Source organism: Amborella trichopoda, chromosome 4 (genome assembly GCF_054954075.1).
Source record: "Amborella trichopoda isolate Santa Cruz 75 chromosome 4, AtrichopodaSantaCruz75HAP2 v2.0, whole genome shotgun sequence".
Classification (NCBI taxonomy): Eukaryota; Viridiplantae; Streptophyta; class Magnoliopsida; order Amborellales; family Amborellaceae; genus Amborella; species Amborella trichopoda.
Genome location: NC_142339.1, coordinates 51492406 through 51514895, shown reverse-complemented (window position 1 = coordinate 51514895; position 22490 = coordinate 51492406). Strand labels below are relative to the sequence as shown.

At 35.1% G+C, this 22490-nt stretch overlaps 1 protein-coding gene across 18 annotated transcripts in view; it reads right to left on the bottom strand.

Annotated features, from left to right (window-relative positions):
* The window catches only part of LOC110007196 (uncharacterized), a 59109-nt gene that overhangs the window by 20353 nt on the left and 16266 nt on the right, over positions 1–22490 (bottom strand). Inside the window, exon 1 of one of the 18 annotated variants that reach the window (XR_016054731.1) lies at positions 10446–20476. The exons of 16 other annotated variants lie outside the window; for them this stretch is intronic. The gene's annotated coding sequence lies outside the window, so the exon portion shown is untranslated. Of the gene's footprint in view, positions 1–4016; positions 4291–10445; positions 20477–22490 lie in introns of those variants that run through there. One more of the 18 variants, XR_016054742.1, reaches the window with a different exon arrangement.

Sequence of the window (22490 nt, the reverse complement as noted above, 5' to 3'; positions counted from 1 at the left end):
TAAGAGCCTACTGGAAAAATTTCACTAGAAGAGGTTGTTTTGATGCTCAAATATCCTCAAATTGATCATCTCAACATCAAAATGCATCGATATGAGAAAAAAATGGATTTCAAGTTGTGGAAATATTACATTTGGTAATTTATTTTTAGATTGTCAATTTTCAAGATTTTCAATTTTTTATAGATCTATCGATCTACACTATTTTTAAAGCTTTAAACTTCATAAATAAGGATGAAAATATATTTTAAAGCTATCTCAAAAGTTTCCAATATTGAAACTACATTTGTCAATACTATTTGAAGATAGATTCTAATTTGATTGTTTAGATCCTAGGCTCTATACAAATCGCACCACCCCTTAAATATATCCCAATTGTTTACAACCACAATAGTTGTACAATGGGGTCCCAAACCCAATTAAATAACTAACAAATGACATATCCAATAAAAGTGGAGCAGGAGAAATTTATTTATTTTTGGTCGGTTCAAAGTGTTGAGAGATGTACCTAGTATCGCGCATTTGCAACATGCAAATGACATTCTCACTCTTTGTGATGAATAGGAAAGTTAGGTAAGGAAATTTAAGAGATTTTTGAGGTGTATGTTGTTATGATGATATTCAAAATTACCCAAAAATCCCATATTATGTGGGATTGAGATTGATATTGATGAGTCTTTTTAAGGAAATAGCAGTGCAAAAAAAGTTAACACTATTGGTTTTGAGATATATGTAATGTCTATAAGAAGTTTCCTATTTAGTCTAGATTTCTAATCTTATATATATATGAGATGAAAGATGAAAGAATATGTATGCCCTATTTGGGTCACCATACCCTTAGAGAGAAGATAGCTTACTATATAGAGAAACATTACTATGGTGCTTCCAAAAAATTGAGAGACAGGTTTTTTTTATTGGTATAGTGGATTTTAGTTTGTCATTCCCGTAGATGTAATCATCTGTGACGAACCACATAAATTTAGTTATTCTTTTTTGTTTTTTTTTTTCTGCTTTATATTCCTTGTTGGTTGCGAGTTCAATTTTATTTTATTTTATTTGCCCCGTCGGCTTTAAAGCTTCTGTGCACATCAGTGTATTGGGTTTGGAGTGAGTTTGGGAAAGATAACATTGGTCGGAGTGGGTTGTCAAGATGAAGTGGTTTCAAATATGGCAAATGTCTTGGCGGTAGAGTGATGTATTTCCATTAAAAAATCAAGGCACAACACTTTCTTAGAGAAGAATGCCAAGATTGTGTTGGAATCCTATTATTCGGCAATTTCAAGTAAAACAAAACTTATGGAAGACTTAGTTATCCTTGGGTGGAAGTGTTATAATGATCACCAAAGTTCATGGTGTCTATTCTTCATATTCCAAAACTTATGGAAGACTTTGGAAAGATTGATTAGAGTATTTCCTTGGGGTGATAACGAAGTGAAGATAAAATTTCATTTAATGAGTTGGGATAAGGTTTGTATGTTAGGAAGTTGAAAATTATTAATAAGGCCTTAATGATTAAACGGTGGTGGAGAGGCCCACAAGACAAATGGAGGCAAGGTATAGTGCAAAATAGTGGTTTAGATCAAGGGTGGATACGATTTACATAAGGTTGCCATCTTAAACAATCAAAATACGACTCACCTCCAAAATTTATCATAAGATGCAATTTTGGCATAAAAAATTCTTAAGAGGCTTGAAAATTTATTTTTAACTCTTAACTATAAAATTTTGAACTTTGAAAATGGTTCAAAGGAAGTAGATCTATAAACATAGGACAATCTTAAAATAGACGATCCAGATAATGTGTTATAAAACTCATTATTTTAGGATTCGAAATCTTTGTGTTTTTCATTTCCAGATGTCTCTTGTTGAGATGATCAATTAAATAATTTTTCGACATGAAAACAACTTTTTTTTTTTTTTTGGATTTATGAGATGCACCTTAATTCTTAACCTTATATAAACTGTACTTTTTCCTTAGATCAAAGCTCGCGTCTTAGGGTTAAGGGTTCGCTAGTAGGAGGTTATCACATATAATGGAGGAGTACCATAACGCGAACCTTTTCTAAAAAAAAAAGTACCCTCCAATTGTGGGGATGATGTTTTATTGCTTGGAAAGAGAGGATGAAGTTGTTATTGTGCACGAAAGCTCTTAACCTGATGGATTATTTTAGGCAAATAAAGTACGAGAAATAAAACATTAAACATACATTCCACAATAACACAAAGACTTACGTGGTTCACCGTAGAGGGACTACATCTACAAGCGCGACAAATTGATATCTAAAAGTTACATAATAGATTTTGAGCTATAGAGTTACCCCTTTAAATCTCAACAAAACTCACTCGAGCGAATCTTTTTAGACTCTTCGGACTGGCACCACTGTTGATCTCTAATCTCTATTACATACGTAGACCACTGTCCAAGATGAGAATCTTCCAAGCAACTGAGATTTTCTCTAACTAAAAGAGAAAACCACCCAAAATCTCTATAGGAACCACTTCTGTACAATAAACCAACATCTCAATCTATATAAGGCACCATCACAATCTTTATCTACGTGAAAAGATCTCTTCTCCCTAAGAAAAGCTTTTCACAAGAGGCCCCTGTCCCTCTCCCGCTCTAGAAGAAGTTACCTTTTCCATATGGTGACCAAAATACAGCCCACTTATTCATTCCTCTTACATCGTCTATATATATATATATATATATATATATATATATATGGAAAAGTTTGCCCAACGCCTACAAGTGAAGCTCCACAGTACTTCACCTATACTTCATCACCGTCCAAAGTTCATTACACAGTCACAGAGTTTGGTATTATTTGAATTTTTACAATTTTGTAACTAATCATATTTATCTACACTTTGGGGCATATGTACATATCACCAAGTCTCACCAAAATAAAATAATGTAAAAAAATAATAGTCACAAAATAAAATGACAAAATTACCACAGAATCTTTGTAAGGGTATTTTATGTAATTTTTATCATCCAAATTATTTGTTTTATATTTTATTCATGTGAATCTCACTAATGCACACACACTTACAAAATTTCAAAACATTATGATTTGTAAAAACAATATTAAAATTCAAACACTATCAGACAAGATAGGCGTTTTTGTAGTGTTTTATATCCATACAAGATATAACATGTAATATATGTAGGGAATTGAGACTAAGCTCGATTACCCTTTTTATAAGTGAACCCCCCTCTACAATATTTCTAACACCTCAAAACCAACTTGCCTATTATTGGCAAATCAATTTCAAGAAATCCGGATATCCAAGAACCATATATAGTGTAATAAATTTGAAAAAAATAAGAAGAAATTAAAAAAAGAAAATAGGCAGTCCAAGGTCACAACAATATACTACAAATTACAATCCAAATATAATAAAAATAAAAGTATACGTGGTTCACCCTAATCCAGCTACATATATGTGCAACAAGCAAGAAAACAATTTCATTATCATAGAAGAATTATATGATTAAGTAGATGCATAAGGTTTCTTTTCTACTGCCACACAAAAGAACTATCAAAATAACCTCCATTGCATCTCTATTACAATGGCTCCACCTTCGATGGAAAAATGCCTAAAGCCACCCAAAATGGGGCATAATGGTAGCTAGTGTTTTCTCTCTCTATATTTTTTAGCCTCCACATAAATTGGTTTCGACCATGAACATAAATTCCCTTGACAATGAGAGAAATACTATTGGGCGTAATTTTTTATCACCTACCCAACAATCACCATTTAAGATCACAACCTTGCCTTGCTAATCATATGTAATTATTAACTTAGCCAGTGCTGTAATCTTTCTAGCCAAATAACCCCCATGAGAATGCCTTCATCATCAACATTATAAGCTTGAAATCCCTGCAATATTTACCCATGCTTCTTAAATTTATGAGTACCTTTTTCACTCTATTCCAAAATTTCACGCCTAAGGTTAGCCCAATCACAATAACAAAAAAACAAAAGAAGTAACAGAGTAACACTAACCATGCCAATGACCAAAATTAACAGTCGTGTAGAATACAACAATCGCGTCACATCAGCCCTTCACAAAATTTTAAACATTGGTCTGAAGAAAGTTCATGAGGTACTTTTGTCTTTAGATCTTTTTTGTGGAAGCCCTAAAACCTCAATTTCTCCACATTTTCACATGACACTATTTAGACCTTGCATTGTACCACCAAGATCTCCTCATGCTAAATCACACACCCTTGAGAGCTTCAACTTCCTCCACAGCCAAATGTACCCTTTCATTATTAATTGTTCTCCCTAACAATTACAAGACGGGGAGATAAATATTTTCATTTTAATGAAAAAAATTACAAGATGGGGTAGATACAAGGATTACCTTATAATTAATTAAGAACAATTGATTCCCCTTTTCCACTACTATAAAATAACCATTGTAATAACCTCTATAAAGCATAATGGTAGACAGAGTTTTGTCGAGAACATAAATGCCCTAGACGATGAGAGAAACAAATTTGGGAAAGATTTTGGATCACTTCTCAATAACAAACTATACAAACATCCCATCAAGTCTTGGACAATCCATTTTTATTCAAATTAGAGCTAAACTCACATTCACCCACATGCACCTTCAACAATGTATCTATACTTGTGCCATAGCCACTAATAATGGCCTTAACATAGATTTTTCATTGGGATTTCGGTTTCAACCATACGGTCCTTGAAATATATTTTCTAAGGCAGATTTGTTGCATCCTTAATTGAAAAGGAATGGATCTCTTAATTCGCTTGAAGGTACGTACTGTATCTTAGCCATTGAGAAATTTTTTAATGGAAGTTTAGGAGATGTAGAAGAAATTATACGATGATCACCCTCAAGAATTTGTCAATGTGAATTAATTTTAGGAGTATTCTAAAACATTGAGGAGTAGGAACGATTTCCGCTCTATTTTTTAAATAGTATAATTTCCTTCTACTGTACAAGTTTAAAGACATAGATGTCACCAGGCTCCCCTGACCTGCAATACATGCCCTATATATATATATATATATATATATATATATATATATATATATATATATATATATATATATATATATATATAAAAGTTACTTTCAGCCCATGAGCTGATGGAACAGAATAAACTCAACGGTCTAGATTGAATCTGGACCGATCCAATAATAACGGTTATATTTCATATTATAATTTTAATTTTTTTTTAAAAAAACGAATCACTTGACTTTTAAAGGGTATTTTGATCAATTCTTTTTTTGTGATTTATTTTTTTAATATTTTTATTAAGTGCAGCTTAATGAGAAGAATTGATGCTCTAAATTTCATGTTATTTAAATTTATATAAAAATATTAAAATTATATTACCTAAATACAATCATGACCATCAGATCGGCCCTGATTCAATCTGAACGTTCGGTTTACACTATTCCATCAGCTAATGGGTTGGCCCTAGCAACTTATATATATATATATATATACACTACAAAACGCCTATAAGAAAAAATGAACAGTTATTTCGACAACCCTCATCACTATCCAAACTTCATCGCACTGTTATAGTTATCCGGTAGTATTTCATTTTTTTTTGTTTTTTACTAATCAGAATGATTTGAAATTAAGAGTGTGTATATATCTTAATGAGGCGTCTAAAATAAAAATAAGAAAAAAAAATAATTCGTAGAAAATAAATTGATCAAAATACCACCAAAATTTTTCGAGGGTATTTTGGTCAATTTATTTTTTTTGCGAATTATGTTTTTTTATATTTTTATTAGATGCACCTCACTAAGATGTACACGTTTCAAATTTCAAGTAAATTGGATGTGTAGATAAAAATGAAAATTGAAACACTATCGGACAATTGTGATTGTGGAATGAAGTTTGGATAGTGATTAGGGTAAGCGAAATCACTGTTCATTTTTTCCTATAGGTATTGAGAAGAGTTTTCCATATATATTTGATAAGGCACACCTTCAAAATCTATCAAAAGATGTAATTCTGGTATAAAAATTCTTAAGATGGCCCGAAAGTCGATTTACATTTCCAGTTCCCAAAATTTTAAGTTAAAAAAAATGATCCAAATTAGGTAAATTTATACATACATGAAAATCATAAAAATTGATGGTTTAGATAATGTGTTGCAAGATCCACTAAATTTGGGAATCAAAATATTTTTTCTTTATCATTTTCGTATATTTTAATGTTAAGATGATCAATTAGTGGGTTTTCCCATGGTTTTTTGAGGTGCACCTTAATTCTAAATTTTAAGGCTGCAACCAAATATAAACATTTTCTTAGATACATCACTGCAAGGTTTCTCTAAAATTGGGTTTAAAAAATAACATTTGTTATATCAAATCAAAATCAAGTTGAAACCTTTCCATCAGCTACCTTGATTCATAAATGAAAACTAAAATTTAAAGGTGAAGAGCCCCTTTTATTTTTGGGTAGATAAAAAAGGAATACAGGCCTCTACCTATTTTCAAAAATAATTAGTGATTTTCAATTGCAGCAGTGGCGATGGAAACTTAGACCGGTAGTGAGGTTCAGGTGGTGGTAGTGAGGTTCAGGTGGTGCTTGGGCTAAGAGTCTCTTCAGTTCATTCCATCGCTATTTCCTTTTCCGAATTCAGCACTTATTAACGAATCTCTAGAAATGGAGCACAAATTGAGGGGTCCGAGCATAACAGGAAGGCAATAACATGGAGAATGTTTTTAAGGGTTAGTGATACGATGTACCGGCAATTTCACCATGAACACATGTTCCTTGTCTAATACTCAAGGGGGCTCTGCTTTTAATTTTGAGCCTACCATGAAATAGTGTCTAGAAATATTATTTTAATACAAAAAATCTTTGTGATAGCCTTAAAATATATTTTTACTTTTATAAAGTTTAAAGTTTATAGATCTATAAAACCTTAAAAATCTTGAGAATTGACGGTCCAAAATGCGTTACAAAATACACTATTTCCAAAACATGAAATCTATTTTTTTTTCATGTCCATGCATTTTGATATCGAAAAGATCAATTTGAAGATGTTTGGGCATCAAAACAACGTCTACCATTGAAATGCTTGAGGTAGGCTCAAATTTGATTGTTTAGAGCCTCGGCTCTATATAAATTTTTCCCTTTATTTATTTATATGTTGTTGTCGTTGTTATTATTGTTATTATTATTATTATTATTATTATTATTATTATTATTATCATTATCATTATCATTATCATTATCATTATCATCATCATTATCATTATCATTATTATTATTATTATTATTATTATTATTATTTTATTTTATTTTATTGTTTTAATCTTAAAATTTTCCAATCATACCTCATAAATAATTTGAGTAGATAAAGTAAAAGAAGTTGACCTGCTAGAGCACCATATGTAATGGCCACTCAGTGGGATGGTCAAGTGAATCTTGTAGGGGAATTGATTTCGAGCATTTTCATTAGGGAAAGTCCATGAGTCAGTGGGTGCAAGAGCCCGCGGACGCACCAGCGTCCGTCATTAAGATTGAAGTAAATAACAAACAAGGTTTAAACGGGGTAAAAAAATTTTCACCTAGATTAGGTTCATGGTCATCTTAACCTAGATCCTGAATCCCTAAAATTTTAGATTAAAAATCCATTTGTAAGATGGATTAAGAGGGGGCCCGCATATATGTGGCATGAGTCAACTGACTCATAGAAACCTTATCCTTTTAGTTATCGTGGTTTCTATATGGTTGTAACCTTAAACAATTCATGGCACACCTCCCAATTTTATCATAACATGCAGTTTTTTTAAAAAAACTATTAGGATTATCTGAAACTCAATTTTTATATAGAATTATAAAATTTTAAACTCCAATAATGGTTAAAATCAAATAAATTGATAAACATATGAAAATCTTGAAAATGGACGGTCTAGATAATATATTGCAAGAAACACTATTTTTTAGACTCAAAATCTTTTTCTTTTTTCATATTTCATATCTCTGAGCGTTCAGATGATCAATTGGAGGTTTTTCAAAAATAAAACAACCCTTTCTGTTAGAGTTTTTAGGTCCATTTGTAATTCTACTTTTTAAGGTTGCAACTTTCTATAAACTTTTTTGCTCCAAATAATTTTATACTTGTATATTAATATGAGATCCCTGGCTGTTTTGGGTAGGAAATATACACACAAGGTAGTCTCTCAGGAACACCAAGGAATGACTTCTAGAAGGATATAAAGAGAACCGTGGTTGTAGCTTAACCGACACTTGAGTCTATGACCTATAAAACAAATAAAAAGCTAAAAATTTTAATTTTAAAGAAAGAGGTCTTCAAGAATTGACAACCAAGAAAAGGAAAGAAAATAGTGTGATGTGCAAATGAAGCAAACCAAAAAACTTTAGAGCATGTTAAACTAATAACTTCAAATTTCGATGGAATCGACACGTGGAACCATTTGGTTCGTGGAGATATCTCTTCTTGGAAACTTTTCTTATGTTCTGACTAGATAGGAAATTGGCTTCCAAATGTATGAAGCCGCTTTCCTGCAAAACGCCACCACTCTCCCCTGAAACAAACTTGGAGATGTGGAGGGGATTGTGACTAATAGGAGATCGGCTTCCTATGAAGCTGCTTTCCTGTAAAACGCCGCCACTCTCCCCTGAAACAAACTTGGAGATGTGGAGGGGATTGTGATTATATAGGAGATCGGCTTCTTATGAAACTGCTTTCCTGTAAAACGCCGCCACTCTCCCCTGAAACAAACTTGGAGATGTGGAGGGGATTGTGACTATATAGGAGATCGGCTTCCTATAAAGCCGCTTTCCTGCAAAACGCCGCCACTCTCCCCTGAAACAAACTTGGAGATGTGGGGGTCTCCCGTCGAATCAAGTGGGAATAGATGTCTTGGATTCACCGGCCCAACTAAGTTCATGGAAAATACTACCAAATTAAGGCCAAAAAAATAATAAAGAAAAGAAAAATACTCTCTTTTGAGGCACCAAAGAAATCTCTCTCCCCCTCAAAGCAAAACCTTTCCCAAAATAAAAAAGAGCCAAAAGATTTTAAACTTCAAAAATGGTTATAATCAAGTAGATCTATAAACATATGGAAATCTTCAAAATGGATGGTCTAGATAATTTCTTGAAAAATTAACTATTTTTGAGACTCATAATCTTGTTTTTTCATATTTGGATGTCAAGATGATATGTTAAGAGGGTTGTTTAACCTCAAAACAACACTCTCAAATGGATTTTTTAAGTGCATATATAAATCTACATTTTAAGGTGGCAACCTTATATAAACTTTTCCAACATGTGCGATTGACAGAAAGCTAGAGCAGCTAATACATTGTTAAAACAGTTAAGGCACTTTGTCTCTGTATCGAAGGAGAGATCTAGATGGAACAAAACCCACTATAGAAGTTGATTCTTTATATTTTTAGTTTTCATAAAAAATTTCAGACTTCCATTAAAATTTCTCAAAAGTAAGAAAATATCAGAAAGTGCAGATACCCAACCTGGACAGATCTCAAGAGATAGAATGTCAATCTCTCAAGAACCACACAATATGGTCTGGTAATGGGCTATTATGCTTTGAGTTAGGGTTTGAAAATTCAGTTAGTCTAGGAAGAAATCTTTTTACCCTAGGAGTGTATCAAATATCAAATCCCAGTGAGATAACAAGGAACTACATACCCCTAAGCTTTTAGCCATCACATCAATCTCCAAATTCACAAACAATGGGGCTTCAAGTGTGCAGAATGAGCATGATTCCAGTATAATAACAGGCATAATTGCATATCCACCTAAAAGTAATCTTTTTATCCTCTGGGAATCAAATGTTTGGTGATTCCACAACCACATGGAAGAATGAGAGGTTCCCTTGAGGCATTATTATCTAAAAGAATAATGAAATTTAGGAGACATCCAGAATGAAAGGGTTTACAAAAGTCAGTTAACCAGTCAAACCAGATTAAAAAGTAGAGTGCATAGTGGTGTCTGAATTTCATGTCAATGTGTCATGGATCTTATCATTAGTTGGTATGATTTGGAAAGCAAGAGGATTCAGCTGTCCATTAACTAAATAATGGTTGATGACATCGATTCACGCGCACAAAACCTGAAATCAATCTTGATTGAAAAGGTCAGTATCATCTGAACAACCAAGACGCCAAATCTAGGTAGGAATGATGGTAGATTTGGGATACATTTTCAATACAAGACAGATGATTGTTCATTTTTATTCACTTGCACCTCTATGGATTCAGAGTCATAACCAAAAACTAGCATCACCCTTTATGGGGGGCTTAGGTTACCAAAAAACCGTTCGAGGAAGGAACATTGGTTTTCAATTGTTCATAGATCGAAATGCTTCAATTTAATTACAGTCCTAAACACGAATTCTTGAAATGCTTCAATTGAATTACAGTCCTAAGCAAGTATTCAAGTAAAGAGATACCTGGAAATCCCGACTATAATTGACTGTGGAGTTTTGTATTGAGTTTAAGAGTGTCAGAGTAGTTTCTCTAATAGTGCTGATAAGGTTCAGAACCTGAGAATCAAGTAGAGATTAATACCAATAACTGTTCAGATATTTTGAAGAGATTTCAACCTATGAAAAACAATTTCTTCGTATGACAATGATCTTGCCCAACTTGGTCAGGATGATAATGATTATCCCTATCTGGCAAGAGGTGAACTGAACCTGAACCTTGACTGCTTATTAATCATGCCTCAATGGAGTGCACTAACTGCAGATGGGTCCCGAAAAAGCAAGTGCTACATCATCAAGGAAGCCATTATTCAAACAACACAAGCTCGTAGTGGGTATCACCATCAATATTCACTAGGTTTATTCTGTATCAAAAGTCTAATTATGCTTGGCCATTTATGCCTGATTCTTTGATGGTCCTCGTGAGAGATTAGATGACAATTAAATTTTCCAATATTTCTTTTAAAAAGTAATAGGCTACTGCGATTCATTCATAATTTTATCTTTGTAATGGTTTAGTTTTCCATCTAACCTTTTATTGTTTTCTACCAGATTTTTCTTTGATAAATAGGAAAATATAAAATGAGATTATTTATCTTTGATACAAGGAGTCACATTGATCTTGACCATTGGATGTGAAATTGGATGGCCGCAATTAATCTATTGACCAAACTCAAACTTCTAAAGAAATTTTATCCAACTTTGGGACACATTCAAATATCAAAAGTAAAAGGTCTCCTTGTATACAATCCCAAAGATGGTCTCCTTGTATACAATCCCAAAGAAAATTTGTATTCACAATGTTTGTTTGTGACAGGCATAATTTGCAAAGAAACATCTACTGAATTTTTGGTTTCCATTAAAAAAATTATTATTATTTTGATAAATTTTCTAATAAAGCCTTTAAGGACGAGATTTTAGGGACAAAAAAAGAGAGAGAAAAATTTTATTAAGAAATTCAAAGTGGTCCCCGGTTCCAGTTGAATACTTTTACAAGCAAAGGAGGATAATGAAGTGGCCATTTCCAGTCAGTTCTAAGAAACATGTCCGTACAATATATAGTGGCCATTATTTCCATTATCACAGCTTAACACCCATGACATCAGGTGTCAAATGTCAATGATAGAAAGATGTAAGCAATAAATAACACTCATTATTAAAAATAACAGAATAAAAACATTATATGTGAAAATCCCTTTTTGGTGAAAGTGGAATAAAATATTAAAATATTTTGCAGTTGGATTTTTTTTTTTTTCTCATTACAATCTTTTCTTTAGTATCTTGCCTCTTATTTGTGTTTTGACCGCATTTTCCTACTTTTTAGTCAAAAGCCATTGTTTTTTTTAATACAGTCTATTACTTACAAAAGGGAAAGAAAGGAGCCTCTTTCTGTTTTGTTATGTGCTTTTAGACCTTGAATCACTTCTCCTGTAAATCTCATACGAGCTTACCATGGTTAGGTTTAGCTTGGCCTCATTGTGTTAGAGAACCTAAGCATTAAACTGCTTTGAGGCAATATCTCCAATAAAATGTTTTAAGGATTAATATCTTGAAAGGTTGAACTATCACCCTTGCTATCTGAACATCTCTTTAGCAAGTCCAATGAGGAGTAGATCGCATATATGTGCTTTTACTGTTTTACAAAAAATAGCATGACTGACTTTTATATCTTTTGGTGGATGCAGTTAACAGCTATGGGATTAAGATTGTACTAACTTTCCTACTTGTAATGTTACAAATCTATACGCAAGCTAGAGCTCCAAAGTGGAAACCAAATGGTAAAACATCATTGACAATGAAAGCACCAACATATTCAAGAAAATGACATACTTCACATGATTTGTGGATGTTTTAGATACGGCTGGCAATGGACCAGACCTAGGCCCGGCCAGCCCTGGCCCTAGCCCCGCCCAAGTAACCATCGGGTCGTGCCAGGCTCGGTCTGGCCTTGAATGGGCCAAAAAGGCACTGTCCTAAGCCCAGCCCCAGCCCTAGCCTATCAGGGCCGCTCGGCTAGTCAGGGCCAAATAATATTTAAAAATACATAGAAAAAGAGGGTTGGGTCGGGTCGAATGGGGCTAACCTTGACCCAGGCTGGGGCTGGCCCTACCCCGGCCCTTGGGCCACATTTTTTTTGCCCAAGCCGTACCTTTTTTGCGGTTCAGCCAGCCCATTGCTACCCCTAGTTTTAGAGCTAGTTTTTATGTCCACGAGTAATAACTATTTGGCCACTCAGCTGGATATTGTAAATCTTAATGTGCTAAGCTATCCTAAAATAAGCTATGTTTTATTCAGGAACATGTCATATTTGCTCCCTTAAGTCAGATTAGCAAGAGAACAAATAATGTAAATAGTTCCAAGAATTCTCAAGTAGTTATTGCATGGAATAACATAAAATAGAGTCGTTGTCTTAAGTCAGAAAGGGCTTTAATGGCTGTTTTTCGTCTAATGTTGGCCTCTGGTGAGCCTTCACAAAAGGTATTTGGATGTATGTATTTTAGAGCAATTCAATGCACTGCTTGTCAGCAGACAAGAAGAAACCCCACTCTTCCATCACAACCAATTCATGAATTCAACTGTCAATATCTACATTGGGTATTAGCTACAAACTTTTCTTTTGACAAAATGGAATTAGTTACATGCTTTTTTTTCAATCACAAGCATGTTGCAACATTCCAGACTCCAAAGAGCTTAGTCTAATGGAGACTTTATGCTGCTAACTACTTTCAGTAGGCAAAAACAAACATCATGGGCAACCGATCCTGATATTCCCTGAGAAATCGAGCTCGTGGCATCAGCTTGCACTGATCGTATATACACACTCTTCTACTCCCATTTTTCCTAAGTTTTCAAAGTCAAGTGAATACCCAATTTTTACTAAAATAGCCCATGACATAGGTATATCCTTCCTCGCAAATGGCCTACTTAATGTTGTTGCACTACTATGCCCCACAAATTGATTAATCGGCTAGGTTCTCTACTTCCATATCTTTATACATCCCAATGTCGAAACCATCTACACATTGTAAAGCTTTTAAAGAACAGGGTTATCTCTATATCACTATATTGGTTCGATAGAATTTAGTTGCTTTGCTGTAGGGAAAAACTTTATCATCATTATCATTATTGTTTTAAAACTGATTTGTTTGTTGCTGCAATTCCAGCACCAAAGCTGGAACCTGGCATTGCTTTATGAATCAAGTTGGAATGTAGAAATATAGAAATGGCCTCGATCAATTAAGTGAACAACATGATTATTGTAAATTTTCTCAACAAAACTAGATGCCTCCAAGTAACTCCTCGATCTCAGTACTACGTACCGGGGAAAAAAATACGTTTTGTATGTTTAACTGAAAACTAATTTTGTATCAAGTGTAAAGCACCCCACGGACACTGATACAGTAACAAAAATTAGGCGCTGAAAAATGTGAGATCAGTTGAAATAAAGTTTTACTTCTTGAGCATTATGACAAATCATAAAATATCTAATGAAACTTCTTGGGAGTGTTTGTTAATAGGGAATTATTGGTGAACGATTTGGAATGTCAGACTTGGGATGCTCCACTGGAATGGGTTTGGTGGATTTCTTTCATGCCCAGTCTAGCAAACCTCCATTCTAAGCGATGCATTGAGAACGGTCGTATGGCAATGCTCTTATGGTTGTGTAAAATTAATTGTATTCTTGCATTGGGAATGTCTGACTAGGAACTAGGATTGCATGCATATGGTTGCAAGAAATTGAATATACATTCATCTGAAAGGGTTTCATGTAAACGTGGTTCAAGCAGAGGGACTCGGTGATAGAAGTCTAGGAACTAGTAAAACTCTTGAAAATTATGATTCAAGTGTTATGAGCCTAAATTTCTTGAATCACTATGTAATCCTATAAAATCTATGAGAAATAAAAAGGATGGAGATTTTACTTTGAAAAAAAATAAAAAAAATTTGTGCTAGCCAGTATATGATGCATTTTGGAGAAAAAGTCATCTTTGGAGCCAAGTGATTCCTCCTACCCAGCATAAGTGATTCAGCCACTCTCCCAGACCAACAAACCACCCCCACCCCCCCGTTTCCTACTTCTATAACACCCCTCTCCCCTCTTACTGGTTGTGTAATTCCTAGCAACACTTTGTGGGCTTTGGAGTCCACCAAATTGGTATCAGAGCCAGAATAATCTATGGTATTCAGTCCCATTCGTATCTTCCATCACCATGTCAGCAAGCAAACCAGGAAGAAGAGAGAATTGAAGGGGGGTTGATTCGTGTCTTAGAGAATACTGAGGACAATGGGGATGAGATGGGATGGCCATTCTCTACCCGGATATCCAACTTTAAGACTATTGTCGATTAGGATAAACCACACATGTTGGATGAAGAAGATATCACAAAGAAAGTACTCGAGAGAAAACCTAGTTTCGATGGACCTGCAAATTTATTACATGAAGAGTTTGAAATCTTACAACATGTGTATAAAAAGTTCTTTCCTAAAGAGAGAAGATCCTTTCTTGAGAGGATTTTTCAAATAATTAAAACTCTTATGTTTTGAAGGACGCAGTTCAAGAATACAACATTGAACCAATTATTAAAACATAAAGACCTAAGAGTGATCCACTGTGAGTAGTGGGATTACACCATCAAATAGCAAAGCTAAAATCTAATGATCATATAAAGCAGAATGGGAGCATGGTAAAGATTTCTCCAACTCGAGGTCGACTTCTTTTCTAGAGGGGGTGAATAATGGAATGCCTGGTTGGAACTCCAAGTCAGCGCCAAGGTAGAGATATATTTTGTACTTCTGATTCGGTTATGATCATATAGGAAATCGGACAAAACTTCCCGATTTACATCCATGTATACTTCCTTTCCTTTAGGATTGGAGCTATTAGAAATTTGTCATGCACATCTCCAAACATACAAAGCTTTATTGCTTCAACCTAGGGATGCCCTTGAAGTTTGTGACTTCTTGTTCAAAACAGAAATACATGCTTAAGTGCCTAAAAAACATATGATGCCAGAAAGACAAAACCTTATTTAGAAAACAAACAAAGAGATGTAATTGACACAAAGATGTGCTACAAAGGCACAAATTGAAATGGAAAAATAGATATGAGAAAAGTTGAATGATCAACATCTATATATGAAGATCCCCAACCCCCTCTCGGTCTTACCATTTCTAATCATTATTCAACAGTTTTCATGAATGAATAGAGGAAACAAGATGGTAAGGTGCCAACAAGGTATGTCCAAAAATCATGATTGAAATCCTCTAAACTGTGTATGCCCAAAAATAATAGAAATAGGTTTAACGAACTGGGTAAGATGGTAATGAGATGATGCATGCTGCGATCAATCTCCTGAGTCCATCACGGATGGACGATCCTAGAAGTATTTTTGACGATTGTAAATCACATCATTGATTTGCATAACCAGTCAGCCAGAAGATGACAATAACGACAGAAGTGGGTACATGGAATTGGGCTCACTGCATATATGGTTATAAATCCAAGTCAGCTCAGCAAGTCTCGAGTCGGACAGCTTGAGACTTGGACAAGAAATCATTGTTTTCTAAGAACCGTATAGACTCGTTTAATGCTTAGGTAGACTCAGGCAGTCTCAGTAGGGTTAGGGTTAAAAGATTTAGGGCCCCCTAGATCAAGCAAGACGTGTATCCCAAGTGACTTGTACATCTCTGAGTCGACTCCCCATGTTTCTAAACACTGCTTCCATGTATTGCATAAGAGGCATCAAATAAAAACTTCGAGCAAACATTCGAGTCTCCAAGAACACGATACAATGTCTGTGATTTAGAGTCCAACCTTTTGGAAGCAAAGAATTCTCTCCTCTATAGGAAACAAAATCTATAAGTCCTAATGATAAATTGACATGACAGAAATTATATAATTTAAATTGGAACAGTGCGTTAGAACTCAGATAAATCGAGAAGTCATCCACACTTACAGTTTCCTGCAATACCGAGAATCAAATGATCAGAAAGAGCCTATGTTTCAGATATGGTGCAGACTTTTAGTGTCAAAACCATCTAGAGACCAGCAATTTTCCTAAAATCGAACCATGTTTTCCATTTTCAAGCACTGCATGCCATTATCATCTGACTATATACAATGCAAAACGTACTTCTCAAATTGATAAGCCTTCTAGAAGCCAACAATTTTCCTATTTGTCAACCATGTTTGCACATTCAATCACTGCATGTTGTCATTCATTGACTATTAGAAATTGTTAATGTACACAAATTGATTAGGAAATGAAAAGTATGATGTAAAAATGCTGAGGAGAGTTATGTAATTTCAAAGAAGTTTTGACATACTGGCAAACTTCACACAATGGATCTCCCAAAACCAAATTCACCCCAACGAGAAAGAAGAAAACAACATTAATTGAAATTTTTCTATGGTAAATGTAGAATTTCAATGTACTTAAAACAATTTCACAAACATCAAATGGTATCTCCCAAGTAAAAAGTGTCCGAAAGATGAAGGAAGATTTGGTTTAAGGTTTATGCAAAATGCAATTTAGGCTCCAAATATGAATAAAAGAAGCATAAATTCTCATTTTACACATAAAAAAATAAAGTACATGTACATCTAGACTGTTGAGGACCTTCATAGACCTTTCACTATTTCTCTCTTAAACAATCTAATGAGGAATTTATATAGAGCAATCTACAAAATGCATATTCAATTTTGCATGTAATGCAGGCCTTTGACTACTCTTTCATTATAGAAAATCATCATCTTGATACTCTCCATAAATTCATGTTTAAGATTTCCAAGTTCAAATTTAAACATTCAAGTACATTCTACATAAAACTTTCGAAAACTCAAAACTTTCAAAAATGTTGCTTACAAATCTTTACCCAAAATACCCTTGTTTCAAAATCAAGCTCATTTTTTAGCACCCCTTATGTTGGATATTCGATGTTCGCCATCCCCAATATAACCTTTAAGTTTTTGAAATCCATCATATTTGAGGGGTTCTGAGAAAATGTCAACAACTTAATCTTTGATCGTTTGGTAGACCAGTTCGACATGTTTCTCCTTTTCTTGATCTCGATTGAGGTGGAACTAGATGTGGATGTGCTTAATTCTCTCATGAAGGACCAGGTTCTTTGCTAAGGGAAATGACAGACAACATGAATCTTTGTTGGAGTCTCTCGAAGATTTTAAAGATCTTCGAGAAGATTTCATTGCAATGCTTGATAAATACTTGAGGTTGTAATTACACATTGAGCTTCATTAGTAGAAAGTATTATAATTGGTTACTTTTTTGAAGACCAAGTAAAGGTCTCAGTCACCATGTCGAAAAGATAATCAGATATACTTCTTCAATCCTAGTCTTTGCCCCAATTACTATCTACAACACGCACAAGAGCAAAATCTATTGAAAACAAAGTAAAATAGATCCTGATCATGAGTGCCTTCAATATACCAAAGAACCCTCTTTAATGCCTTCAAGTGGGATGTGTTTGGGGTTTCAAAATTTTGCTAACCAAGATGGTTCTATACGGAATATCCAGACAAGCTAAGTTGTGAATAACTCCCACAATGCTTTTTAAGAAAAGGGGATTAATCCGCTCACCATCACCTTCCCTTCTCAATTTTGTATCACATTTTACTAGTGTAGTTACTTGGTTGCATATCCGCTTCTCACGATTCTTAATAATTTCTTTTGCTTAGGCGTCTTGCCAAACAAAAGTTCCATCATCCATTTGCTGCAACTTAAATGCACAGGAAATAATACACGAGCCCGTTATCGATCAGTTTGATTCCCAAAGCTTCTACACCATGAACTCTTGAAACATTCCCATGTTACTTCATGCAAACAATCTCCTATTCCATCTGTCATTTTGTTCAAGGCATTCTCATATGGGCATCTAATAAAACCATTTTCAAAGAAATATTTATCAATTCTATAATACCATGCACTTATATGGTCTATTGTAGATAGGAAAGAGGGTCAATCTTGCTGACAAATACTTCCCTAAGAATTGCAATGAAAAGGCTGGAAAGTCGAATTAAACCCTAGGACAGAGAAAATAAGTTTTGAGCAACTTTTTGAGAAATGACCATCATGGGCTCCATGTAGAGCCCTACTATCTTTTCTAAATGGACGGTCTAGAGGACCTCAGTTTTTTATGGACGGCCAGTTAGGGCTAGGGAAGTCCATAAATAACCTCGAAAACACTAGAAAACACTTTTTAAGATCAAAATTTCCATGCATTGCATGCTTTTGGACTCCAAACTCCCTTTCTTGGAATTCTCACCTCGGCCCTTTACACAAAATTAGGTTTAATTATCAAATTCAACCTTCCTAATACATTCTACACAAAACTTTACTACCCTCAATAATTCCAAAAATGTCTCAGATAATTCTTAAATACCCAAAATTCCATCTTTCATAACTAGCTTACTTTCAATAGAAAAAGATGCTACAAACATTGGGAGCCGCTTTAACAAGAAAACATTGGCGCTCAACAAACTCTCCATTAGCATCCAAAGGACTAAATTTGTGCCTGGTAGCATTTAGCTCAGCTAAATGAATCCTCAAAGGTAATTATTTTCGATTTTCACAATCATAGGACACACATTTTTTTGAATGGAATTCACCAACTCAGGAAGGATACTAAAGGATGAGAAATTGAAAGTGCAAGATATCTTGGGAGAATATTCCTTTGCAAAACAAACGATATGGATTAAAATTCCTAACAAATGTAAGACAACAATGTCTAAAAGAAATGCTATGGGAAGAAATATTGGCTTATTCAGCAGAGAATTGATAAACGCCTTGTAGGGAAACTCGGTCCTCCTAGTTAGGTATTGCTAAAAATAATAAATAAACTAGTAAAGGGTAATGATCATGTTATATAAAAAAGGAACCACATGGACATCAATGAAGTAACTTTTTTTTGGGTGGACCTAATTTTGTTGGGCTCACCCGTTTGAGCCCACTCGCTAATATACAGATGTGCGCAATAGAACCCTTACCTTTATTGGAACACCAAACAGTTTCTATGTACATGTAGGAGCCGGGAGAACACCCAAATAAACAAATGAAGTACTGGACACAAGATTTATGTAATTCACCTTTTAGGCTACATGATCAATTTACTAAAATAATACAGGTACAGGTGACACAGTAGGAACCACCTTCTTCCCAGAGGCAAGCTCTCTATTAGGTTACAAGTCTCTATCACTTTCTCTTTAGCTTTTCCTTTCATTTGGCATTTCTTCTCCAAGAGGGTTCTTCTGTCTTGGAGTTATCTCTCTCTTAGGGTTTTCTCTATAAGAGGATCTACATCAACCCACAACAACTCTCTCTCTCACACAGAGAATATCTATATCTCTCTTAGGCTTTTCTCTTCTTCTTTATTAGCAAAGGAGAAAAAGAAATTTTTTTACAAAACCATGGCTTTGGGATTTTATACGCCCTGAAGTCAATAGGAGATCTTCCCAATACACCCCTCTACATTGGGGCTAATCACCATTGGTTCCCTCCAACATGGAATGAGATAACCCCAGCAATATCTTGCTCTTATCCCAAGAGGGAGATTTTCTTTTACAGATCAACTTGGCAGCCAATTCTTTTACGTAGCCCTTGCTTGTCGCTGGCCAAAGTCTTTGTTATCATACGAGACATATTGTTATCCATGTGGATCTTCTTTATTAGCAACAACTTCTTCTCTAAGACATCCTGAATCTATTAGGAAATGCATATTAACGTACTTCATCTTTTAATGGAAGCTAGCAATCTTACTCAAAATGGATAGACTCTGATTTTCACACAAGCCCAATTCCTAAAGGAATCTTTTCATCCACATTATCTCCTTGCACGCTTCTATGGCTCTCTCACTGATAGGGCTACATACTTATCCAACTTGGATTGCCATAACACAACTTCCCTTACAAGAGTGAGCATGTATCCCAAAGATGACTCCCTAGAGTACAGGTCTCCAACCATGCTTGAATATGTTTACCCTTAGCATAAGTTAACTTATTCAAAGCACAAATACATTTTGGTTGTAAGGATGGCAAGGGCCGAGTGGCTAGCTAGTGCCCGACCCTAAAAACGCTCGGGGTTGGGCTAGGCAACCACGTCCCGTGGGTAGGCCAGGCCAGGCTTGGGATAAGGTAGGCCCAGTCCAACCCCTCCGACCCCTCTTTTCTTTGTTTTTTTTTTTTTTTTCTTTTGTTTTATTTATGATTGTATTTCGCCTGGCCTGGCCTTAAAAGGTCTAGGGCCAAGGCCTTTTCATCTGGTTAGGGCCGAGCTGACGCAAAACTATGGGGACTATAGCCAAACTAAGTCCAGGGCAGCCCAACCCAAGTCCGACCATTGCCACCCCTATTTGATAATTCACTTAACTACAGCTCAATGTTTCTTGATCTTCTCACTGCACCAATGGTGTATGTGATATCTGGCCACTTGCACGCCATGACATTTATCAAACATCCTCGGCCAATGCATTGGGCATTTTCTATATTTCTTTCGTCTCCTTTTTATTTAAAGGGTTATGTTTAACACTTTATTTGAAGCCGAAAGCAAGTGGGGAATTAACAGGTTTACATATTGAATTTTTCAAGCCTTTTCTTAATATAACTTTCTTCCGCGAACCATACTTTCCCAGTCTTCTTGTCATGAAAGATCTTCATGCCCAAGATTTGTTAAGCTATACTAAGTCCTTGGTGGCAAAGGCCTAGCTCGATTCGTACTTCAACCTATCAACCTTGCTGATGTCCTCCTTGACAATCCCATGCTTGATGGCGTTAACTTCGCCAGTAGAAATGATATTCAACAGAGTGAACAATACTTCTTGCCTTTTTGCCACAAAAACAAATCGCTTTGTTAGCTTACAATGAATGGTGGCGCTAACTTCGCCAGTAAAAATGATATTCTACAGAGTGAACAATACTTCTTGCCCTCTTGCCACAGCAAGAAATCGCTTTGTTAGCTTACAATGTCCCTCAGCAAACAGTAAGTGGGACCCTTCATCACCAAAGCATCATCCTAAGATGAGGTGTAGATGGAAATCCAATAAGTATCTCATGTCCTTCAACACTAGTTTCGTACCAATATTGGTCTTGATGTATATATCTCCCAAACCCGCAATCTTTGAGGAACCATTGTTCCCCATCATTACAAAGCCAAAGTCTCATGCTCTATAAGAGATAAAATAGCATCTTTATAGGATAACATGCAATGATGCTCCCGTACCTACAATCTAATCAAAGTAGTATAAATTTGATGCAATACTAATGAAAGCATCACCACAGTTTATGACCACGTCAACATCTGATTCGAGGGTAACCTGTTTTCTTATCATCATTCTTGTCATTGTTCTCTTTCTGCCCTCATTTAGCTCCCAACGATCTTTCTTTATAGGCCCATTTTTTTCCACTACGATTTAGCTATATCTTTAAATCGATTACTTTTGACCTAACTTCTGGACTTTTCTCAATTTGTGAGAAGAGCATGTGAGGTGGCAATGTCGAAGAATCCTTTTCTTGTCTCCTAATTCAACAAGCTGCTGATGACCTGACTCAGTCACTTTGCCCTCATGTGTTGAGTTGCTTAAGCAGACCGCCAAAGTCTCCCAACTACAATACTAAATTGTGGAATAATAGAGCCTACAGCTACTCACCTAAGATATATTCATCTATGTGAGTTTGTTAACAATAGATTGCACCTCAACCGAGTGCTCAAACTACAGACTCACCAACTTCTAAATCAAGAATCCCTTATTTCTGTTGGTCTTTCTTTTGTGAAAGCCGTGTAGCTTCTTCCACATTGACTTGGGGAATGACTCACTCGACACATGGTGGAAGAAAACTTTGTCCAACTGTTGTAGGATAGTTCTGAAAGCCTTGCGGTCTGGCATTTGCCACTCTTCCTTGGTTATAACTTCAAGCTTCCACACCTTTTATAGCAATATATGATCCATGTAGTATAGAAAATCTTCTATCTTCGGCTTCCAGATGATCCAGTTATTCCTATC